Consider the following 8392-nt stretch of genomic DNA (forward strand, 5'->3'; position numbering starts at 1 on the left):
TTTTGGAATGTGGGAGGAAACCGGAGCACCCGGAGAAAACCCACGCAGGCCCGGGGAGAACATGCAAACTCCACACAGGGAGGCCGGAGCTGGGATCCAACCCGGTACCTCTGCACTGTGAAGCCGACGTGCTAACCACTGGACTACCGGGCCGCCCCGTGACGGAATCAAATTTTTGTAAAGTTTTTGTAGATGTTATAATGTCTGAACAACAAGGAACATTTGATTTCTCTCTCTGATGGCGTCAATCAAAAATGAATATTTGTACTGGCACCTTCTGTGATTGTCCTCTATAAAGCAGTGGTACCAAATGTGACCAATGATGAGTAATCGGTGGCGTACCCTTTCTAATGTACATTTTCTGAAATGTACACAAGAGGGCATAAGAGGACAACATAAATCAGTCAGACTGAATAGTTTCTGAAGTAGGATAAGATGATAACATCTCCCCTGCCACTTGATGTAATTTAAAAACCGTTAGCAATGCTGGTTTCGGAGATCTCTGGGTTTGAAATTCCACTTCAGTTTACTCTCGTAGATCTTCACAGTCAGCAAAAGTTTAATATCAACACTCACAGCTCATCTACTTGCAATCAATGACCATTTAATTAAAATAAGTTCTCATCCAATTTGCTGCAATTATATGGTATGAGGGTGCACAGAGGAAAATGTAGAAGCATTCTGACCATCCCAATTTCACTTTCCTTTCATCTTTAACTCAAAATTCAACATGTATTAGATAGCTTCACTACACCAATCAGAGGAAAGTTCACCTGTTCTACTTTTGCTCAACTTTTAAGTTTGTTGAAAGTTGAATCAGGGGATGTATTTGGCACTTTGTCCAGAAGGGGTTGATGGCCAAATGTGTGCGCAAAAAAGATAGCTCAGAAAGAAAGCAGTTATTCAATGACTATAAAAACAAACAAAAAACAGAAAGGCAGACCAAAAACTTAAGAAATATAAAAATAAATGAATATGAGGTGTTGCATGTAGCAAAAAGTATTTTTAGAAATAGACAAACTGACCCAGATTACTTTACTGACAAGGACAGGAAATTAATATATGAAGTATGTGGTTGATGTGGGTCAAAAACAAGCAAAAGAAATAACTCCGCAGCTACACGGAAGAAATTTGTTGAGGACTGTGGAGATGGGGCCATAAACACCCTGTAACCTGGAAACTGTAGATTAAAGAGGAAAATTCTAATATTGTAAACAGAAAACAGGAATAAAAGAAACTGATGGGAATGGAAATTATATCTTAACCATAAAGAATATAATTCAAGTAATTGTTGAACCATCCATCAATCCATTTTCTGAGCCGCTTATCCTCACAAGGGTCATCGGGAGTGCTGGAGCCTATCCCAGCTGTCTTCGGGCAGGCAAGGCACACCCTGAAGTGGTTGCCAGCCAAGTCGCAGGGCACACATCGACAAACAATGATACATGCTCACATTCACACCTCGGGATAAGTTAGAGTGTTCCATTAACCTGCCATGCATGTTTTTGGAATGTGGGGAGAAACCGGAGTACCCAGAGAAAAGCCACTCAAGCACAGGAAGAACATGCAAACTCCACATAGGAAGGCCGGAGCCAGAATCAAACCCTGCACCTCTGCACTGTGAGACAGACGTCGTTCACCGGATCGACATTTGTTGAACCATTAACTGATACCTGTATGTGACAAAGGGAAAGTTGCTAAAGTAGGAGTATCTAAAGTAGGAGACTAACATCTCTTTAGTCAATTAGAGGCTAGTCACCTTGTTATCGCAATTTTCAAAGAAAACTGTGAGAGGGGAGGAATGGGGGTGGAGGGGGTTAACTATGCAGTGGCAATTTTCATTGACTTAAAAAAGCTTTTGATACAATTGCTCATGATAATTTACTCATAAAGATAACCTTAACTGGCTAAGAATCTACAATAGTTATAGAATACAATTTGGACAAGTCAAAAACAATTTACGGGAGACCAAATAAAAAGTAAAATCAAATCAATTCTTTATTTGACATCAGTATTAATGGAGCGTTAATAACAAGAAAAACATGTCTGAATTTTGATATTTGTGCTTTTCTTCTCTCTCTCCAAAGAAAATGTTGATCAAATGCTTGCTATGTTATCATTCTGAACTCATTTAGGAAATGATGTGACCTCATTTATACTCTCAAAATGACTATCCAAGAAAAAAAAATGGTATGCATTTCCCCAGTGATCCAACAGGAGGTGCTATAGGCCATGTCTGAAAATTAATAGTTGACCCGGGAATATTGGTGTTGAATTCTATCAGGAATTTGCTGAAACTTTGTCACATTTTTTATTCCATGCCTTTAATGAAAGCAAGGGAAAAGAGAGAAAGAGCTTCTAGCAACCATGTCACAGATCTGAAATAACCAAATTCCAAACTGCTTGCTTTGATTTTTGCGAAACAAAAAGATCTTCCATGCAATTATTGATGAAAACAAATTAGGATTCCTGACTAAAAGGCATATCTCCAACAACATAATACCTGTGTTGGACCTCGTCGATTATTCTGATCTGACTGAAGAGGGCAGCCTTATATTAGTCCCTGATTACTTTCAAGCTTTCAGCAGGGTAGAGCACATTTGTTTTTGACTATCCCAAACAGGTTGAATTTGGGAACTACTTTTCCAGTGCTATGAAAATTCAATGCATATGATAAGTTAAGTGAACGTATAACAAAGCTGTTCTACCAGCAGGGAGATATCAGGCAGGGATGTCCTGTATTTTTCTTGTGGCGGCACAGATATTCTATCTTGATTTAAATCATCCGATTTTGAGGGCATCTCGATTGCTGCGGAAACATTTTCTCTCAGCTGGCAGATGATACAGATTTTTAAAAAACGACTAACAACGCAATCCCATCCATCCATCCATCCATCCATCCATCATCTACCGCTTATCCGGGGCCGGGTCGTGGGGCAACAGCTTTAGCAGGGAAGCCCAGACTTCCCTCTCCCTAGCTACTTCTTCCAGCTCTCCCCGGGGATCCCGAGTCGTTCCCAGGCAAGCTGGGTGACATAGTCTCTCCAGCGTGTCCTGGGTCTTCCTCGGGGTCTCCTCCCGGTGGGACATGACCGGAACACCTCACCGGGGAGGTGCTCAGGAGGCATCCGAATCAGATGCCCAAGCCACCTCATCTGGCTCCTCTCGATGTGGAGGAGAAGCGGCTCGACTCTGAGCCCCTCCCGGATGACCGAGCTCCTCACCTTATCTCTAAGGGAGAGCCCGGACACCCTGCGGAGAAAGCTCATTTCGGCCGCTTGTATCCGGGATCTCGTTCTTTCGGTCACGAACCATAGCTCGTGACCATAGATGAGGGTTGGGACGTAGATCGACCGGTAAATTGAGAGATTCGCCCTTTGGCTCAGCTCCTTCTTCACCACGACAGACCGATACAGCGTCCGCATCACAGCAGACGCTGCACCGATCCGCCTGTCGATCTCCCGCTCCCTCCTGCCCCCACTCGTGAACAAGACCCCAAGATACTTGAACTCCTCCACTTGGGGCAAGATCTCCTCCCCGACCCGGAGGGGGCACTCCACCCTTTTCCGACTGAGGACCATGGTTTCAGATTTGGTGGTGCTGATTTTCATCCCAACCGCTTCACACTCGGCTGCGAAACGCTCCAGTGAGAGTTGGAGAGCCCCGTTTGAAAGAGCCAACAGAACCACATCATCTGCAAAAAGCAGGGATGCAATACTGAGGCCCCCAAAACGGACCCCCTCAACGCTTCGGCTGCGCCTAGAAATTCTGTCCATAAAGGTTATGAACAGAATCGGCGACAAAGGGCAGCCTTGGCGGAGTCCTACCCCCACTGGAAACGATTCCGACTTACTGCCGGCAATGCGAACCAAACTCTGACATCGGTGGTACAGTGACCGAACAGCCCGTATCAGTGGGTTCGGTACCCTATACCCTCGAAGCACCCCCCACAGAACTCCCTGAGGGACACGGTCAAACGCCTTCTCCAAGTCCACAAAACACATGTAGACTGGTTGGGCGAATTCCCACATACCCTCGAGGACCCTGCTAAGGGTGTAGAGCTGGTCCACTGTTCCACGGCCGGGACGAAAACCACACTGCTCCTCCTCAATCTGAGGCTCGACTTCTTGACGGACCCTCCTCTCCAGCACCTCTGAATAGACCTTACCAGGGAGGCTGAGGAGTGTGATCCCTCTGTAGTTGGAACACACCCTGCGGTCCCCCTTTTTAAAAAGAGGGACCACCACCCCGGTCTGCCAATCCAGAGGCACTCTCCCTGTTGACCACGCGATGTTGCAGAGGCGTGTCAACCAGGACAGCCCGACAACATCCAGAGCCTTGAGGAACTCCGGGCGGATCTCATCCACCCCTGGGGCCTTGCCACCGAGGAGCTTTTTAACCACATCGGTGACTTCAACCACAGAGATAGGAGAGCCCACCCCAGAGTCCCTAGGCTCTGCTTCCTCCAAGGAAGATGTGTTGGTGGAGTTGAGGAGGTCTTCGAGGTACTCTGTCCACCGGTTCACAACGTCCCGAGTCGAAGTCAGCAGCGCCCCATCCCCACTGTACACAGTGTTAATGGTGCACCGCTTCCCCCTCCTGAGACGTCGGATGGTGGACCAGAATTTCCTCGAAGCCGTCCGGAAGTCGGCTTCCATGTCCTCACCAAACTCTTCCCACGCTCGGGTTTTTGCCTCGGCGACCACCGAAGCTGCGTTCCGCTTGGCCAGTCGATACCCGTCAGCTGCCTCTGGGGTCCCACAGGCCATAAAGGCTCAATAGGACTCCTTCAGCTTGACGGCATCCCTTACTGCTGGTGTCCACCAGCGAGTACGAGGGTTGCCGCCACGACAGGCACGAACCACCTTACGGCCACAACTCAGATTGGCCGCCTCAACAATAGAGGCACGGAACATGGTCCACTCGGACTCAATGTCCCCTGTCTCCCCCGGAACATGGGAAAAGCTCTGTCGGAGGTGGGAGTTGAAACTCCTTCTGACAGGGGATTCCGCCAGATGCTCCCAACAAACCCTCACAATACGTTTGGGTCTGCCAGGAAAATACTCATTTTACCAAAATCAATACTAAACATGAAAACAAAAATATTATTTTTATTTGTACAATTCCCCTTTTCTTATCCCCTCTGAAATCACTGAAAAATATATCAGAAGACGAGTTTTGAACCATTTTAACCACACCTCCGTCATCACTTCTGTCAGTAAAGTTTGCCGGTCTGCCAGTTCATCTCTTGTCAGTGACGGACTACGGGCCTTCCTTTAGGACTGAGGGAATGCCCGCATCAGTGTGTAATCCTAATGTTTTTGTCATCCTCGATCAAAAAAGTTGTCCTAAGTTTCAATTTATGCTCCCAACAAACGCTCCCAACAAACCCTCACTATACGTTTGGGTCTGCCGGGACGGCAATTTCCCCACCATCGGAGCCTACTCACCACCAGGTGGTGATCAGTTGACAGCTCCGCCCCTCTCTTCACCCGAGTGTCCAGAACATGCGGCCGCAAATCCAATGATACAACTACAAAGTCGATCATCGAACTGCGGCCTAGGGTGTCCTGGTGCCAAGTGCACATATGGACACCCTTATGTTTGAACAAGGTGTTCGTTATGGACAATCCATGACGAGCACAGAAGTCCAATAACAAAACACCACTCGGGTTTTGATCGGGGGGGCCGTTCCTCCCAATCACGCCCCTCCAGATATCACTGTCATTGCCCACGTGAGCATTGAAGTCCCCCAGCAGAACAATGGAGTCCCCAGCAGGAGTACTCTCCAGCACATCCTCCAAGGACTCCAAAGAGGGTAGGTATGCTGAGCTGCTGTTTGGTGCATATGCACAAACAACAGTCAGGACCCGTCCACCCACCCGAAGGCGGAGGGAGGCAACCCTCTCGTCTACCGGTGTGAACCCCAATGTGCAGGCACTGAGCCGGGGGGCAATGAGTATGCCCACACCTGCTCTGCGCCTCTCACCGTGAGCAACTCCAGAGTGGAAGAGAGTCCAACCCCTCTCGAGAGAACTGGTACCAGAACCCAGGCTGTGTGTGGAGGCAAGTCCGACTATATCCAGTCGGAAATTCTCTGCCTCACAGATCAGCTCGGGCTCCTTCCCTGCCAGAGAGGTGACATTCCACACAACTCCGTTTCAATGTGCTTTGATATCTGCAGCAACATATATTTATTGAGCGAATGGAAACCCAACTCAAGTATCAACAACTCCTGTGGTTATAAAATGTCTGTCATACTGCAACCTTATTTTTAGTTGTAATAGTTGGCTGTGTGCATCACTTGAAGGATCCTGAATTATAGAAAATTAATTGAAATTGGGCGGCCCAGTGGTTAGAACATCGACTTCACAGTACAGTGGTACTGGGTTCAATTCCGGCTTCAGCCTCCCTGTGTGGAGTTAGCATGTTCTCCCCGGGCCTGTGTGGGTTTTCACCGGGTACTACGGTTTCCTCCCAAATTCCAAAAACATGCATGGCAGGCTGATTGAACACTCTAAATTGTCCGTAGGTGTGAGTGTGAGCGCGCATGGTTGTTCGTCTCTGTGTGCCCTGCGATTGGCTGGCAACCGGTTCAGGGTGTCCCCCGCCTACTGCCCGAAGACAGCTGGGATAGGCTCCAGCACCCCCCGCGACCCTGGTGAGGATCAAGCGGCTCGGAAGATGAATGAATATATATATATATATATATATATATATATATATATATATATATATATATATATATATATATATATATTGACGACAGCTCAGGTCACACAGCGCATGGGCTTGTCGCACTTGCTGTATAGACATGAGGCACTCGCATCAGAGTTCAAAATAATTCCCATTTGATTAAGATGGTAAATGGAGTGTATCTACATAACATGGTGCCTGCCCAGAGAGCTTTGCACACATCCACATACATTTCACATAGCCTACACTGTTGAACTCTGGAGCACGCTGGTGGCTGTGTCCTTTCATTTTAACTCTTAAAATGCCAAAAAGTTTGATTTTGAAGTGTTGATGACCATGAAACTCCTGTCGCATTCATTCATTCATCTTCCAAGCCGCTTGATCCTCACTAGGGTTGCGGGGGGTGCTGGAGCCTATCCCAGCTGTCTTCGGGCAGTAGGCGGGGGACACCCTGAATCGGTTGCCAGCCAATCGCAGGGCACACAGAAACGAACAACCATTTGCACTCACACTCACACCTAGAGACAATTTAGAGCAGGGGTGTCCAAACTTTTTGCCAAGGGGGCCAGATTTTATGTAGTAATATGTCGGGGGGCCGACCTTGGCTGACATTCTTTACATTGAACAACAATATTGTTCAACAAATTTTAGTAAGCTAGTCTGTTTTACATTTCCATTTTTATTTTAATTTCAACAATCTTAAGAATTTCTTTTGGTTCATTTGAAACAGGTATATCACATGCAACTGCTTATTCACTTGACTTTTTCTTAAACAAAAGTCTCCTGAGTGCAAATTGATTGATTTGAAACATAAAATGTATCACCATGACTTTTCAATAGTCACAAAACCTTTGACTCGAACAACAGGGAAATGAACAAGCAATACACATATCCACAACTGCAAGGATCATTTGAAATATGACATATCAGTCAATATAAACACGGAGTGATGTCTTGTTAACTCGTGAGTGATGCCCTCTAGTGTCTAAATGCTATTACTCATTTAGTGAATGCTATTACTCATTTAGCCACTAGAGGGAAACAGTACTCTATGAAACATCACTCACCAGTCTACGAGACCTCAGTCAATGCAACACGTGTTCCATTGCGCCCAACCTGCGGGCCAGACGGCACTGATTTTATGATAGGGGCCGAGGGCCGGATGAAATTCGACCGCGGGCCGGATTTGGCCCACGGGCCGGACTTTGGACATGCCTGATTTAGAGTGTTCAATCAGCCTGCCACGCATGTTTTTGGAATGTGGGAGGAAACCGGAGCACCCGGAGAAAACCCACGCAGGCCCGGGGAGAACATGCAAACTCCACACAGGGAGACCAGAGGTGGGTCGAACCCGGTACCTCTGCACTGTGAAGCCGACGTGCTAACCACTGGACTACCGGGCCGCCCTCTCCTGTCGCATTGTTGCTGGCAATTTAAAGTATATCTTGAGGAAACCAATACAAAGTAGTCATGACTATTAATTCAAAGGTTTTACTTCGCCTTCTAGCAGTTGGCAAAAAACGTTTGGTCCATTACTACCACCCTCTGAAATGGAGTGGGCGGTGCAAAATACCATTTCACAAACTCAGAACTCGATTCTTGCAGCACTCATACGTCTATTTTCCAAAAGAGAAAGTCTGGATCTGATGGTGAACATTTGCACTCAGCTTCTTTGGCAGAACATGTTTAGGCCTGT

General features: G+C 46.9%; 1 protein-coding gene across 1 annotated transcript in view; it reads right to left on the reverse strand.

Annotated features, from left to right (window-relative positions):
- The window catches only part of LOC127605710 (uncharacterized), a 284213-nt gene extending 279379 nt beyond the window's left edge, over nucleotides 1–4834 (reverse strand). Inside the window, exon 1 of the mRNA XM_052073490.1 lies at nucleotides 4738–4834. The gene's annotated coding sequence lies outside the window, so the exon portion shown is untranslated. The remainder of the gene's footprint in view (nucleotides 1–4737) is intronic.
- Between the last annotated feature and the right edge of the window lie 3558 nt (nucleotides 4835–8392).

This window comes from Hippocampus zosterae, chromosome 8, assembly GCF_025434085.1.
Source record: "Hippocampus zosterae strain Florida chromosome 8, ASM2543408v3, whole genome shotgun sequence".
In the NCBI taxonomy this organism is placed as follows: domain Eukaryota; kingdom Metazoa; phylum Chordata; class Actinopteri; order Syngnathiformes; family Syngnathidae; genus Hippocampus; species Hippocampus zosterae.